This window comes from Furipterus horrens, unplaced genomic scaffold (genome assembly GCF_987537825.1).
Source record: "Furipterus horrens unplaced genomic scaffold, mFurHor1.1.pri manual_scaffold_9, whole genome shotgun sequence".
NCBI classification, from domain to species: Eukaryota; Metazoa; Chordata; class Mammalia; order Chiroptera; family Furipteridae; genus Furipterus; species Furipterus horrens.
In genome coordinates, this window is record NW_028327179.1 from 23,268,883 (window position 1) to 23,286,087 (window position 17,205).

The window sequence follows — 17,205 nt, forward strand, 5'->3', positions numbered from 1 at the left end:
CCAGCCACTAAGTTAACTTACTTCGCCTGTGGCACATTATTTGAAATATTGCAGGAAGAAGAATGGGTGAGGATTAGACATCCCATGACTGAACTGTGATGAACCACCATGATGCTTTCACCAGCATGAGCGAGAGCAGGGTCTTCCTGGCTTCTGTCATTCCTGTCATTGAATGCCATAAATGTAATTGACCCCCCCAAATCAATGCAATCAGCAGACTCTTGTATATCAGTTCCACCTTCTAAATTTGGTAAGGAGGCCAGCTGGTGTCTCTTCTGCTTCAAACATTACTTAGTAATTTTGCTTCAAGTTTCCTTGTGCACTGCTTTCATCTAAATCGCTTGCTTAAATGGGATTTAGGGAGCTGTGCTGAAATAAAGTGCTACTGTCACAGGATAAAGGATTAATAATGTACACACATCTAGGGAAAAAATTAGGTTTTGGAGAACCAAAATAATCAGAAGGTTAGGGTGTATGAGTATAACTTGTAGGCCATTCTTGCTTCTGTTTCGAGGCTGCTGCTGGTAAAACGGAGTCTCTAAAACAATTACGTTTACTAATGCCAATAGTACAGCATTTACAAAGTCCTTTAGAAGCAATGCTGAAGTTACAAGTTCATTCAGTTTATCAAGTGCCAGTAAAGGAATGTTTTTTTTTTTTTCTAAAAGATCAGCAAATGTTGTGGTCTGAGGGAAGACTGTATTCCAAAGTGGGCTGGGAGTTTCACTGGGGACCCCTGTGGAACTAAGAATGGTGATGGAGAGGGTGGGGATCCCATCCAAAAGGGGCTGGAGAGAGAATATTTCAGTTTCTTTTCACCCTGTGCTGGTCGTGGGGGGCAGGGAGGAGGAGGAAGAGGAGGAGGAGGAAGGCCTCTGTTGTAAGGGTTAAAAATGGGATTGGTGTTGTTTTACTATGGCACAACTGAGCATGTGAAGGCGAAAGAGAAAAATAAAATTTCTGCCAGGCCAAGGGAGAGAGAGCTTGTTTACCAGCAATAAAACAAGGATGGGAAATGTTATTGGGTATTAAGTCAAGATCTGGACCATGTTAGAGCTAAGTTCTAGGACTTCAAAACTGAGGCTAGCCCAGAGACAATTGTAAAGTGATATAAAAAAAAAAAAAAAAAAAAACAAATCAGACACCAGAAGCAGAAAGGACATAGGGCATACTTCTGAGAGATGCTGCAGTTTGTCTGAAGTGCAGATTCATGGCTTCAGGGTGATGGGTTGGCAGGATAAGGGCATTGTGGGAGAGGCAAGACCACCACAAAGCCAGAGGACTGAGACAAGGACTGAGGAGCCAGGCATTGGCCTGGGGTAACATCACCTCTTTGAGGGTAGAGGTTGTGGGCTGTGGAAGTAGCTTTCTTCGTGGCCTGAGTTATAGTGGCCCTTAGACAATAGCAAGAGAAGGGCAATTGGAAACGGCAAGGTTTTTACCAGTTCTGCACTGTTGTGGTGAAAGCGGAAGCTACAGGCAGAAGAGGTTAGGGGACAGGTGCCCCTGTCCCCAGGAGATCCAGAGAAATTAGTAGGCAAGTGGGGCCTCCATGGACATCTGAAGCTTTCCCCCTAATTTAGGGGAAGTTTCATAGAGCCTCTCTAGTGACAGGTGGACTGCATTGGGTGAACAGAAGACAATGAAGAAAAAGTCTAGACATTGCAGCCTCCAGTCCCCTCCCCACTCCTCTTCCTCAAAGCAGTCACAGGGATATTCAATGTGACATGTTGGTGGTGAGATGGAAAGTTCCTTAAAAACACAAAAGGCACAATTCAGCAGTCATGTGCTCGTTGAGGTTGGTAAAGAAAGAACTGTGTGTGGGTGTGTGGTGGGCAAGGTCCAAAAAAGGGCATCCTGCACCGGTTGTGTTAGTAAATCGCTGGGGAAACCTGAATGACCGTCAGCAAAGGAGAGGTTAGGTAAATTACGATACATTGGTACAATGGAATACTACACAGCTGTTAAAAGGAGGTAGCTCTTTGAATCAGTTTGGTCAGGATATCAGAAGAGGCTTTGCGTATTCCGTGACTGATCCAGGATGGGTACGCAGCCTCGATCAGAGCCAGTGAGAGGCTGTGAGAAATGCTATTACAAACAATACTATGTAGTTTTATACTGGTCTCTTTCTTCCAAATGCAACAGTTTCTCATATACAGGGGTGGGCAAAAGTAGGCTAACAGTAATAGTAAGTAATACAATAATAAAAAAACAAGAATGAACTCTTTCTCGTACTCCCAACTGTAATCCTCCTTTTGCGCACCCCTGTGTTCATGTACAGTCATCCGGTGGATCTTGTTAAAATGCAGTCTATGATTCAGTAGGTCTGAAACGGGGCCTGAGGGTCTGCGTTTGTATTCAGCTCACAGGTGGCGTTGCCGCTGCTGGTCCCACGACCACACTTTGAAGAGCGAGGGTTCTGCGGAGGAGCGGAGCTGCTAGGCTGTAAGGGTGTGCATCTTTGACGTTGCTAGATGTTGCCAGATGGCTCTCTTACATGCTCACACCAACCCACACTCCTAGCAACAGCTCACAAGTCTCTACATTATAACTTCAATGTCTGTTATTGTTGGATTTTAATTTTTGCCCATTTAATAGGCATCAAGTGGTATCTTGTTATATTAATCAGCCTTTCATGAGTACTATTGCAGTTTCTTCTTCAATAATAATTATCAACATAAACTAATATTTGGGGCAAGTAAAATGTCTCATATACCCATTTCATTCTTTAAAGCATCCTTCTTGGAAGATTCCCTCATATTTGCAAGGCTTTCAACTCTTCCTTTTTAAAGTGCTGGAAATAAAAGTGGAAAAGGCAGAACTGAAAGGATGGCCCTGGAAGGGAGCAGAGCGAAGCAGCTACCACGAGCCAGCGGGAAGAACGTCTGCTCTTGTTTCTGCACTCTTCCCTAGCTGAGTGAGGGAGAAGGAGCCGGAAGCTTAGGGGCAGAGGGGTAAGAGCTCTGTATCTTTCTTGAGTACTTCATCTGGATTCCTAGGGGAATGAATTGCACTTAAGTCAAGAGTTCTACCCAAATTAAGTCTTTGCCATCTAAAATGGTTACGCTCTATCCTATTATGCTTTATCCCACAAATTACATGTGTATAAGGAAAAATGGGAGCTACATGTGTTACAATGGTAATGCATGTGTATTGTAGAAAACGCTGATAAGCAAAAACAAACAAACAACTCCAAATCCATAATCTAGTTCTAGATTTTGGTTTCCTCACTTAGAAAATGAGGATCATGATAGTACCTAAGTCAGTGTTGTGAAGATTAAAGTAGTAATAGATGTAAAGCGGTAAGTCATTGTCTGACGCAGAGCCAAAGCTCATTCAAACTAGAGCTATTGGAGGTGATATCAGCGAGGTGCAAGAATAAAGAATAGGAAACCCTGAACCCTCCTTTCCCTATGGACACTTGGATTTAATAGCAATATATGGACCAACTGCCTCTGTGAAGAATCTGGAACCCAGTTAAGAGGTGCTTATACTCCAGGCTAACGCAAAACCAAACCCATCACAGCCTGGCAGGAAAACTCGTGGTTCTCTCTCTCCAGAGCCCCTCTCCCTGGCTCCGTGTGGTGCGACTGTGGGAAACACCCAATCCCCGTCTTCTCCCTGCGGAGGAATGTACATCCAACATTCCGACTTTTAGGTAGGCTGCCCAGCGGGGTGGGTATCAATCTGGCCTGAATCTAACTAAGTACTGCCAAGAACCAGGAGCCAGGTTGGGAGCTTGGTCTCGGTGAACAAAAGCAAGCCACGTGCACGAGAATCTGCAGTACCACAGACAGGCACTAGCTGGGTCTCCAGGACCATGGCACACGGTAACAGCAGCGGCGCCACGGTACAAATCGCAAAACCTATTCCATTAGGATAGTCCACACACGCCCAGGCAGGACTCATCCCCAGCGTAGGTTTGAGAGGTCTCCAGAATCTCCAGCAGGGCTGAATAGAGAATGTCATCCCTGTATGAAACGGGATTGCAAAGTCTGGGAGACATGGCTGATTTTTCAAATGCTGTAATCTCAATAAAAGATAACAAAACATACAAACAAGCAAAGATGACCCATTTAAATCTCCTGAAACCGGCCCTAAAGCAAGAGACATATGAGTTGCCAGACCAAGAATTCAAAATAGCCATCATAAGGATGGTTAATGAATTAAAGAGTACAGACAACTAAACACAATTAGGAAAACAATACATGACCAAAATAAGAATATCAATAAAGAGACAGAAACTATAAAGAAGAACCAAACAGAAATTCTGAAATGAAAACAACAATAACTGAACTAAAAAATTCACTAGAAGGACTCAATATCAAATCTGACTAGGAAGAAGATTCAGTGAACTCAAATATAGTACTTCCAAGTACCTGAGGCAGAGGAACAAGCAAAATGACTGAAGAAAAATGAAGACAACTAAGGAATTTGTGAGACACCATCAAGCCGAACAACATATGTACTACAGAAGGGTGAGGAGGAGGAGGAGGAGGAGGAGGAGGAGGCAGAGGAAGAAGAGAGAGCCTAATTGATAAAATAATGGCCAAAAGCTTCCCAATATCTGAGAATAGTAGTGGATATACAAATTCGTGAAACTCAAAAACTCCTAGGATACATCTATAATCCATAAATCTCACTGCTGAGTATACGTGCAAAAGAATTCAAAGCAGGCCCTGGTTGGTGCGGCTCAGTGGACTAAGCACTGGTCTGTGAACCGAAAGGTCACCAGTTCGATTCCCAGTCAGGGCACACGCCTAGGTTGTGAGCCAGGTCCCCAGTTGGGGCTGTGCAAAAGGCAACCGATTGCTGTTTCTCTCATACATCAATGTTTCCCTCCCTCTCTTTCTCCCTCCCTTCCCTTCTCTCTAAAAGTAAATAAAATCTAAAAAAAAAAAAAAAAAATTCAAAGCAGGATCCCCAAAAGATATCTGCACACCCATGTTCATTATAGCATTAGCCAAGAGGTAGAAGCAACCCAAACTCCATCAACAGATGAATGGATATAGAAAAGGTGGTATATACACACAATGGAATATTATGCGACCTTAAAAAAGGAAATCCTGTTACATCCTACCACATGAATGAACCTTGAGAACATCATAAGTGAAATATGCCAGTCACAAAAGGACAACTACTGTATGATTAAACTCATATGAGGCATATAAGACTGGGTGGTTCAGTTGGTTGGGCCTGTTTTTGCAAACCGAAGGGTCGTTAGTTCGATTCCCAGTCAGGGCACATGCCTGGACTGTGGGTTGAGCCCCCAGTCAGGGTGCCTATGAAGAGCAGTTGATCAATGTCTCTCTCTCACATTGCGGTCCCTCCCTTCCCCTTCTCTAAAAATAAGATAACATAATCAGAACAGGCGGGTGCTGCCGGCCAGGGCGCTCAAGGAATCACCGCCGGAGCAGGGGGGTCCGCAACCCCGGCGCCACCCTGCATCTCAGGGCCCCGAACCCCCGGCTCCCCTGTATGGTCCTCGCTCGTCCCCCAGCACCTGCGCACCCCGCGCCCGGGTCCCACGTCCGGGCCGAGCGGAGGCCAGAGCGCAGCTAGCCCGTCTTCCCAGACAGGAGCGAACGCATCCCCCGAGCGGAGTGCCGAGACGCTGGTCACTCCCGCGCGTCCCGTCCCGCCCCGACGCCCCCCACCGCGGATCACCGGGGCTCACGGGTACCGGGGGACAGGGCCGCCCAGGGCCACGGGGCGCAGCGTGCAGAGTGTCCGCCCGCCCCGCGCCTTCGGGCTCCCGCACCCCGCCAACCGCGCCCCTCGGCGCCCGCCGCCCGGACCCCGCAGCCGGGAGCCGCTCCTCCCGCGGGCACCGTCGTGGCCCCGCCGCCGCACCGCAGTCCGCCCGCGGCCCCGACTCGGCGCCGTCCCCGGCCCGGGGCTCGCCACCCGCCCGCTGCGGCCTGGTCACGCTGGGGGCCCGCGCGCGCCCGCTGCCACAGCCGGAGACGCGGGAGGCCCGGGACGCCCAGGAAAACCAGGCCGGAGGGGACGCCGGGCCGCACGGCCACCTCCCGCCGACCACGCTCACCTCCGCCATCCTGCTGCCTTCAGGTCGGCCGGACGAGCGAGCGAGCGGCGCCGAGCAGGCCCCGGATGGCGCCCCAGACAATGCCCGCCGCCTTCTCCGCCGTGGGCCTGACCGCGCCCTGCTCCGCCCCGCGCCGCGCCCGCTCCGCCACGCGCCGAGCCCCGCCGCGCCCGGCGCCACGCCACGGGCCTTGGGGCTTCCGCGCCCCTCGGCGCCCGCCGCCCGGACCCCGCAGCCGGGAGCCGCTCCTCCCGCGGGCACCGTCGTGGCCCCGACGCCGCCCCGCAGTCCTCCCGCGGCCCCGACTCGGCGCCGTCCCCGGCCCGGGGCTCGCCGCCCGCCCGCTGCGGCCTGGTCCCGCCGGGGGCCCGCGCGCGCCCGCTGCCGCAGCCGGAGACGCGGGAGGACCGGGACGCCCGGGCCGGAGGGGACGCCGGGCCGCTCGGCCACCTCCCGCCGGCCACACTCACCTCCGCCATGCTGCTGCCTTCAGGGAGGGCGGACAAGCGAGCGAGCGGCGCCGAGCAGGCCCCGGATGGCGCCCCAGCCAATGGCCGCCGCCTTCTCCGCCGCGGGCCTGACCGCGCCCTGCTCCGCCCCGCGCCGCGCCCGCTCCGCCACGCGCCGAGCCCCGCCCCGCCCCGCGCCCCGCCCCACCCCGCCCCGCGCCCCGCCCCGGGCCTTCGGGCTCCGGCACCCCGCCCTCCGCGCCCCTCCACGCCCCCCGCCCGGAGCCCGCAGCCGTGAGCCGCTCCTCCCGCGGGCACCTCTTGTATTATGGGATGAACATGTCTTCCTCATAAACTCACTAATCATATAAGCTATGCTTATCTAATGGGTAGAAGGAAATTAGGAGGGCTACTCCAACAAAAATGCTTCCACATTGAAAGATAGGTCAGAAAAATGAGGTCCTTAACAAAAATCTGGCATAAAATAAATGTCTTATATATAGTTACCAAAAAGTGACAATTATTTGGTTTTCCTAACACATCCCATTCAGTGCATTTTCCAGCATCTGGCCCTCCTTTCTCACATTGTGCCCCTGGGCTGAATCAAGACCCAGAGGTCTTCATTCTATGCCCAGCTGACCCTTAGGTTACTGCCTAAATCCCATTTTCTGTTCTGTTAACTTGTGTACCAACCTATTGAATCTCATGATCTTGAGGCCAGCTTCTCCATGCTTCCATGAGTGAAAACTTATAAAATAGGTAAAGCAATAACTGTAGATGTCTTTTCACTAAAGAGAGAAATAACAAGAATCTCTTCTTTCCCCATTCCAAACAGTCTACATCTATACTGGGAATGTAAAACTATCCCATTGAACTTGAGAATTACTTGAATTATCCAATAGTGGTAAATTTTTCTAATTTTAAGAAGCAAATGAATCTGATAAATCAAATTTTATACTTTTAACTTTTTTTCTTGAAACTGCTAAGTATGCGTCATGATCTAGTGAGCAATGGTATCTCATTTGGCATAAAATCTTTGGTATTGTAAGTTCATGGTTACTATTGATCAAATTCATAGTGTTGCACAATGAGCATAATGACTTCTATGTCTTTTATCAGAATATATTTGATAAATAAATGAAGTGATGTACATAGAAGTGATATTAGGGATGGGAATTTAGATTATGTAAGAAAATATATAGGACTCGTTCTCTGGTGAAGATTCTGAGGAATGAGCATACATTGCAGAGGAGCCTCATAAATCACAAACTTGAATAGTCACTAACTTTAAGTTCACCCTGGCTCTGACTGTAATACTATTTTATGCTCCTCTCTCCCAGGCAATTAAAATTCCAGCAATTACATGGCATTCCCGTTGGCTATTTTTGCTATCTGTGTAAAAGCAGGCAATCATCTTAGAGACACAGGATTTGGAAGGGAAGTGAGCGCAGTACAAACTCCTCTTAATTAAATATAATGCATTTATTTTGTTAAGCTTCATAAGGAGAAAAAATGTATATTTATGTCATGGAACTATCAAGATTCTAGGATGAATTCCAAAATATTTGTGGATATTGGTATGAATATTAAAAAAATATTTTGTTCTTGATGCATTTATGCAAAGTGCCTGTGAAATACTATGGGGTCTTTGACATGTTATTTAACTTCTCCGTGACTCAGCTTTTTCATCTGAGACATGGGATCATGATATCATAGGGTTTTTTCAGTATTAATTGAGGCTCTCCCCCCTTTTCTCAATCTCTTTCTCTCCCCCCCCACACACACTGTTTAGAATAGTCCCAAACACATAAAACTATATAAACTATTGCTGTTATTTTTTAATACTATTTATTTATTTATTTATTTTAAAGTATATTTTATTGATTTTATTGTTACAATAGTTCCAATTTTTTCCCCTTTGCTCCCCTCCGCCCAGAACCACCCCTCCTCCAGCAATCCCCCCCCCTCAAGTTCATGCCCATGGGTCATACATACAAAGCTCTCCTGCTTCACCCTTTCATATATTCTTCTTTTTTTAAAATAATTAATTAATTATTTTAACAATAAAAAATAACAATCCCTCCCTCTCAGACTTAAGACCCTTTATAACCTTATAAAGGACAATGAGCAAAGGTCTTGAGCTCCTCTAGATGCTTCAGGCTGGGCATGGTTGTTGTCCTACGTACCCTTGGGTCCAGAAATCCCTAATAAGAGTGGGGGTGTGGAGGGGAGGGTTGCCTTCCCACACGGGGAAGGACTGTGCAGACTCCAGGTCAGTTGGCTGTCCCTGGACAGCAGCGTGCTTGGTTTAACAGGCTGGCATCCTTGTTGTATTCTGGGGCAACAGATTTGGCAACGGGGTTAAAAGACATCATTCAGTCCATAACCACTAGAAGAAAAAAGGCAGGTATTAATTTTTCAATGTCCCACATTAGGGAAAAGAAGGGCTTCTTTGGAGGAAGGTGTGCCAGGCACGTCTCACCTGTCCAAAACCCTTTTGCCCATTATACTTAGTTTGGGCTGAGGGAAATATTTTAGGTGCCCCCGCCCCGCCCCACCCCCGACCTCTGGGCTCCTTCTGTCCAAGCCATTAGGATAGAAAAGAGAAACCAGGTTTAAAGTGAACCCCACAGACCAATTTTTTCAATACTATTTAAATTAAATTACTTATTCTGTGACAATATTAACTTAGTATTTCCAGTATTTCCTGTTTGTGAAATGCTTTTATAGTTTACAGACTTAATCCTGTCTTGTAATACTATAATCAAGAGAGGTAGAATTATATCAATTTAATATATAAAAAAATAAAATAAGAAATTATAAGATTTTTAAAAGTCAGATTTGAGATTAAAACTTGTGTTTTCAACTTCCAACCAGAATTATTTTTATTATATAGCTATAATTAAAACTATATAGAGTTTAGAAAAAATGTTTTGGTTTTTTCACCTTCTACACAGAAATTATTCTCAGAATAGTAAATATATAATAATTTTCAAAAGAGAAAAATTTAATTTGATTTCAATTTGGTATGAAAATATTTCACTCCCAGTAATCTTTATTTTTGATATATTAAAAGGAAACACAGGTTTATGTGTTCTCTGAGATGCTGAAGCAGTAAGCATTTATTTTCAGCTTATATTAGGATTCCTTGGCAAGTGGTTGCTAATGACAAATGTTTACCATTTCCCATGCTTAGAGGAAGGATTCCTTTGAGGGGCAGAATTTAAGTTGTCTCTGTAGAGAAACTGACCTTTGCAAAATGCTCTAAAGTTGATTATAAGAAGCTAGACCTGTTGACAAAATAAATAAACAAGCTTTAAATAGTAACAAGAAATTCACCAGAAAGCACGGGCAAATCAGAGCAAACTGTATATTGAATGCCAAAGAAATCTCATATTGCTGAAGAAATCAATGGGTGAGGTAAATATGAATGAAATATGACATACATTATGAGACAGAGACCCATTCATATATGGCTCTTTTCCTTCATAGTCCAATGGTTCCTTGATCCTGTTGAGCAGAAATCTATTTAGTTTGTAAAAAATGCTAATTTCTAGGCTTCTCTCATGCTTTAATTTTGACCTAGTGTGGTCTCTGAGACCACACTTTTAACATATACCATTTCAGACTCTAAGGATACTAAGTTTAAGAATAGCTGCTCTAGCCCTGACTGGAGTGGCTCAGTGGGTTGAGTGTCGGCCTGTGAACTGAAAGGTCACTGGTTTGATTCCCAGTCAGGGCACATGGCTAGGTTGTGGGCCAGGTCTCCAGCTGGGGGCCTGTGAGAGGCAACCAGTTGGTTCTCTCACATATTGATGTTTCTATCCCTTTCTTTGTCCCTCCCTTCTACTCTATCTAAAAATGAATAAATAAAATCTTTTAAAAAATTAAAAAGCCTTCATTAAAAATAAAAAAAGAATAGCTGCTCTAGCTTTGGCTTAAATTTTCTCCTAATAATTTTTGTATTTTAGGGGTAGGTTCTCAGTTGGAAAAACAGAGACATAAGGCATTGCGGTTCTTGGGGCTGTGGTTGGGGGAGGAACGCACACTGGGAACATAGAAGATAGTTTCGCTAAATGGGGAAGTAGAATTAGGCAGTGTTGGCTTGGAGGGAGTTTGGACACCGAGGGGGAAAAAAAATGATTAAACAATGCCTGGGTCAGTACTAACCACATTTATTCCTCTCAAGCATTAGAATCAAGCTCTGGCTATCCTAAGCCAAAAAAGCAATTTTACTGGAACCTTACAAAATTCATGATAGCCTGGAGAATTTGATTTGAAAAATTGGGAAAAACCAAGTCTGCTCTGGAAGGTTAGTTAATGTATGACAATGTTTATGTAGCAATAAGAGGCTGGTCCAGTCTGCCACTTCAGAGAATACCGACTCTAACTAGTGAATGACATCATCAAAATTCAGTCTCAGGAGCCACAATGTCAACTGGCCATTTCCATGTTATATGTTATCTCCTGTCTATGCAGATATGGAATGAGAAACACCCTCCCCTTTGATATTTATGGAGCTGGGCATTACCTTTCATAAACAATACATAGAAAGGGAATTTTAACAACAGGGAGATAAGATGCTAATAGGAAGTAGGAACTTGGGTGCTAACAACAACAGCAACAAAAACAATGTCAGACATCTGCTATGGGCTCCATCAAGGATGGTCATTGGGTTGACCTATATTCCTTTCAGCTGAGTTTAATAATGATTGATGGTAGAGGATATTTTCCCTGCCTCTTTTTAATTTACCCCTCCTCCCATTTGCATTAGTACTTATTGTACATATTTCTGACATACTCTTCTTATCAGAACTTTCTCCTTTCTTGTGCTCAGAGCTTGCCAAATACAGCCATTCAGTATTTTCAATTTATAACCTACTTAGGATTCTGTAACTTTCTGAAAATATTTGAACAGATTGAATGGAACCTCACTCACTTCTTTTATTGAATGCTCTAAGCTTTTGGTAGAAGTACATTATATGAGCAAATAGTTTCCAAAAATAAATTGTCAAAATGATCAATTTTACTTCCTCAGTTATTGCAATAGCTATAGTTTTTAGCAATAGTGCAACACACTTTAAGAATAACACAACATTACACTCTATGAAAGTGTTGGTAAACGTAAGATAAGTATTCATATAAGATGTGGAACTTAACTTTAATCTTAAAGAACAAAGGAGATCTCTATTATTGAAAGAGGGTAAATCAGAATTGGGGAAGCTATGCTAATTTCTCTACTTAAATACAGAGTTGCTCTGGTTAGTATCTTTTTAATCAGGCTTTTTGGCCTTTTTTACTTTTCTTAGCCTTTTTATTGTCTTGTTCAGTAAGCTGGTTCACCCAGTAGTAATTGGAACTTCCTCTATCTTAGATTTTTTTTCCTTTCAGCTTTACCTACTTTTTTGTAGAACTTTGGAATGTTTGGTAGTCATTTGATCTACTGATGTCAGATGTGGAATACTCTGCAGGCAAGACCTTTAGTGGTAATATGTCAGGGGAACAGAGGTCTACCTAGAATCATTTTAATGATTATTAGCAGATACTACAAGCCCCTTTATCCAGAATGCATAATGTTTTTCCAGAACCTATCTCTGAAGTAGGAGCAACAGTGGAATTGATATGCCATCTTCTTCCTTCTTCCTTTTCCATTGAGAAAAAAGATCAGTCTTGGCATGGAAATCAGATGTTAAGCCCCTACTAAAATCCTCCAATGGCCTCCTATTTTACTTTCAATAGAATGAAAATTCCATACCTTGATCCACGGGGTCCTGAATGATTGGTTTCTGTCTTCTTTTCTACATCAACTTGTACCATTTTCCCCCTTCCTCACTACACTGCAACCTCACTGAACCCTCTGATTATCCAGATACCAATGTCCTTCCAAACTCAGGATTCTTATTTCTGTTGATCCCACTACCTGGAATACTCTTTCCCACGCTCTTGAAATGCTGCACCTTTATCAGGGTTTAATTCACATCGCACAACATCAGAAAATCTGCCCTGATGACTCAATCTATAGTTGTTTCTTTTTTTTACAATTTACTGCCATATCATTCTGTTTATGTGATAGCACTTATAGCCTTGAAATTATCTTCTTTATGTATTGGTTTTTTTGTTTCTTTCCACTGAAATTTATGCTCTAAAAGGGCAGGAATCAAGTTTATCTTGATTACCATTAAATCTTTGTACCTTGAAGATCACCTGACATATAAAATATGTCGATGAATATAAATGCTTTGAATGACTAATGCTGACTCTGTAATAGATGAGACATGCTGGTGGCAATTACAGAGGGCTCACTTGTGTCACTTGTAATGGCAATGAGGAAAAATTAATTTTATGTATCTTATAAGGGTGTATTTGAGCTATAGTTAGGCCCTAGCACCAAATGCATTACAACAGCACTTGACGGTGACAGTCATCATGAGAACAACTACATTACTGAAATCCTAGAAACCAAACCTATCTCTGCCTTGTCTTTATTTATCCCACCACTGCAAAGGCCAATAGTCACTAAGAAGGAAAAGTCCTTACACTAGTATAGATTTAAGTGGGGGGGTGGGGTGAGGGGATAATGCATTATGGGAAGATAAAGCAGCGTTATCCTGAGCCTGTAGACATAAACAGAACAAGGGACAAAGTTAAAACTCTCTGAACAAAGTGGATATTTATTAAGGGAGCTGTAGAAAAAATATTATTTGGGAGTAAGTTTAGATTATTGTTAAGATATTGTTAGACTAAAGAGTAGACCATAAATTCAGAAGTAGAAGTAGAGAATTAATGCTATAAAGTCCTTGTGCAGAAAGGTGGCAGTGGCCCAAAGATAGCAATAATTAGGAAGAGTAACCTGTCAGTTCTATATAAAATAAATTCCAAATGGGAGGAAGAGAAGCTTGAAGGATACTTAAGATGTACAAATAACATTCCCATGCCTGTCAAGAATCTAATTGCCTTTAGTTTGATACATCTAAATTTTAATATTTGTTTGAGCTCCTTTGCCAACATAAATGATGGGATTTTATTACTTAGAGGGGAAAAAAAGCACTAGGTATTCACAACTGTACAGAGACTAGAGTAGGGGATGTGTTAGCTTAAACTGATTTCTTTTTCTTCTCTTCTTTTTCTTCCACACATTCCATCTTCCATCCTCACTGTCTCTCTTTTTAACAAGCATTACTGTACAGAGTTTTTTTCTGACCAAAAACCGAGTTTTACTTCTGGTTTTGTGGGGCAGCTAAGAGAAGAGTTACATAATAGATAACACAACAAATCTTTAAAATTTGTTCCCTCTAACCCCTGACCCTTTTCCTCTTTCTTTGAAACCCTTCAGATTCTCTTCCCTCTTCCTGTCACCTCAATCTTCCTTCTGATCTCTTTTTCAGTGTCTCTGTCCCTTTCTTGTTTGAAGAAATTTATGAATTTGTATCTTTAACCATCAACCCTACCGTAAAACAGATAATAGACATGTTCTTGAAAAGACCCGAGGTAAGAGGAGGGTATAAATAACTAGTGTTAATTTAACACATCTAGTTGATAATTATGTGGGGGGAGCTACATTTTTAAATATGTAGAGTGTAACACCTATTTAAATATGTTATAAAAACACAAATATAATAAAGTGTAAATGCAAAGTATTTTCCAAGGGTATTTCTTTCTTTCTTTTATTTTCTTTTTCTTTCTTTCTTGTTTTATTTTATCTTTTTCCCACCCTGAACACACCCAATCTTATCTGTACAGAATTTTTAACGTGTATTCAACAAGATGCTGGATATTATGGGGATACACAAAAAGAGATCTACCGAGCCCCGAGCCCCAGCCCGGCCGCCGCCGCCAGCGCCGCTCAGAGCGCGCGCAGCCATGGCCGGAGCCCGGACCCTGCTCCCGCTCCTGCTCGGGCAGCTCCTGGCCGTGGCGCTGGTGACCGAGGCGCAGAAAATGGGGCCTCGAGGCCCCCCCTGGCCCCCCAGGGCCCCCTGGGAAGCCGGGCAAGGACGGCATCGATGGAGAAGCTGGTCCTCCGGGTCTGCCTGGGCCCCCGGGACTGAAAGGGGCTTCGGGGAAGCCAGGGAAGCCAGGAGAGGCCGGGCTGCCAGGGCTGCCCGGCGTGGACGGCCTGACCGGGAGAGAAGGACCGCCTGGACTCAAGGGCATTCCCGGAGAACGGGGAAGTCTGGGCCCCCCGGGGCCACCTGGGCTTGGGGGCAAAGGACTCCCCGGACCCCCCGGAGAAGCAGGGGTCAGTGGGCTCCCAGGCGGACTCGGCCTCCGGGGTCCCCCGGGACCCTCTGGACTCCCGGGCCTGCCTGGCCCTCCCGGACCTCCTGGACCCCCTGGTCACCCAGGAGTCCTTCCCGAAGGCGCGGCTGACCTTCAGTGCCCGGCCATCTGTCCGCCAGGGCCCCCCGGCCCCCCAGGAATGCCGGGCTTCAAGGGACCCACTGGCTACAAAGGGGAGCAAGGAGAGGTCGGCAAGGACGGCGAGAAGGGTGACCCCGGCACGCCTGGGCCCCCCGGTCTCCCCGGCACCGTGGGGCTGCAGGGCCCGCGGGGGCTGCGAGGACTGCCAGGGCCGCTTGGGCCTCCCGGGGATCGGGGTCCCTCCCATTGGCTTCCGAGGACCCCTCGGGATCCCAGGAGCCCCCGGGAAAGCGGGTGACAGAGGCGAGGGGGGGCCCAGACGGGTTCCGGGGCCCCAAGGGCGACCTGGGCAAACCGGGTCCCAAAGGAGCCCCCGGAGTGGCCGGGCCACTTGGAGAGCCGGGCATGCCGGGCAAGGACGGCCGGGACGGCTTTGCTAGGACTGGATGGTGAGAAGGGAGAGGCGGGTCGCACTGGCGCCCCAGGAGAGAAGGGTCCCAACGGGCTGCCGGGCCTGCCTGGACGAGCAGGGTCCAAGGGTGAGAAAGGAGAGCTGGGCAAAGCTGGAGAGCTGGGTGAGGCCGGCCCCTTGGGAGAGCCCGGGGTCCCAGGGGACATGGGCGTGCCGGGCGAGCGCGGCGAGGCGGGCCACAGAGGCTCAGCGGGGGCGCTCGGTCCGCAAGGCCCTCCTGGGGCGCCTGGTATCCGAGGCTTCCAGGGCCCGAAGGGCAGCATCGGGGACACTGGCCTGCCAGGCCCCCAGGGCCTCCGAGGCGGCGGGGGCGACCGGGGCCCGGAAGGAGCCACGGGTCCCAAGGGAGAACAGGGCATCGCCGGTTCCGATGGTCTTCCCGGGGACAAAGGCGAGCCGGGACCCCGCGGCCCCGTTGGACCCAAAGGAGAGCCTGGCAGTCGAGGGGAACTGGGCCCGAGAGGCATCCAGGGTCCCAACGGCACCAGCGGCGTGGAGGGTGTGCCAGGCCCCCGCCCCCCCCCCCCCCCCCGGGCCTGTGGGCTTACAGGGCGTGCAGGGCGTGCCTGGCATCACCGGAAAACCCGGGGTCCCGGGAAAAGAAGCCAGTGAGCAGCACATCAGGGAGCTGTGTGGGGGCATGATCAGTGAACAAATCGCGCAGTTGGCTGCTCACCTGCGGAAGCCGTTAGCGCCGGGAGCCATTGGGCGGCCTGGCCCTGCTGGCCCCCCCGGGCGCCCCGGGCCCCCTGGTTCCATCGGTCACCCTGGCGCTCGGGGGCCCCCTGGCTTCCGCGGCCCCACCGGTGAGCTGGGAGAGCCCGGACCCAGAGGAAACCCGGGGGACAGAGGAGACAAGGGCGCGGTCGGTGTGGGTCTGGACGGGCCTGACGGAGACCAGGGCCTGCAAGGACCGCAAGGCGTGCCTGGCGTTGGCAAAGATGGCCAAGACGGGGCCCACGGCGAGCCCGGGCCGCCCGGAGACGCGGGCCTTCCCGGAGCTGTTGGCGCGCAGGGGACCCCCGGCATCTGTGACACCGCGGCCTGCCAAGGAGCAGTGATGGGCGGGGGCGGGGAGAAGTCGGGTCCCAGAAGCTCCTAAGACACAACCCAGGCAGCAAGTGACGCTGGCTGAAGTGCTGGGCTCTGCAGCGCCCGTTGCTAAGGCCACGCCACGTCCACAGCCTTGCTGGCCTGCCCCCTCCCCCTGCGTCCTCAGTGGCAGCACCTGGTCACCTGTCCCCGCGCGTCCTCCACCAGCTGCTGAGAAGGTGGTCTCCTCGTGGGTTCCCAGCGGCCCATCTGGCAGTGACCGCGAACCTCGGAAATGGGCGCCGCGCGGTAACACCGGGCCGGCCAGGGGCCACACACAACTGGTACACGTCCCCGAGAGAAAACTGCAACCTGTTTACATGGCGTTTGTGTAAAAAGCAGTGATAACCCCAACAAAATGATCGATGAAGCCCTCAGATTCGTGACTGCCCACAGGGCCCAGCGCCCCCCGCACCAAGGTCTAGTCTGGCCCCCGGTTTCTGTACAAACTTGAAACTGTCTGAGCAACAGTATTTATTGACGGTGACTTTGCATTGCACTAAACCTGTTGGTGTTCTCTGTTGTAATAAATAAAGCCACTCGTTTGGAAAAAAAAAAAAAAAGAGATCTACAGTATGTTCAGGAATCTCGAAGGGGAAGTGATCAGTATGGGCAGGAAAAGTTGGAGAAGGATCCACTAATGTGTGACTGACCACATATCTGCTCTGACTCAGGTGCCTTTCACTTTGAGGGCAGTGGTATCTGTCTCCTCCCCCTTTGAATTTAATACCCTCAGGTCATTTTCCAGGCTGCAGAAAAGAGAAAGTCATGAAGTCACATTA

General features: G+C 47.7%; 1 pseudogene; it reads left to right on the top strand.

Annotated features, from left to right (window-relative positions):
• Window positions 1-14,358: 14,358 nt before the first annotated feature.
• LOC150001412 (uncharacterized) lies at window positions 14,359-16,947 on the top strand (annotated as a pseudogene).
• The last annotated feature ends 258 nt before the right edge of the window (window positions 16,948-17,205 follow it).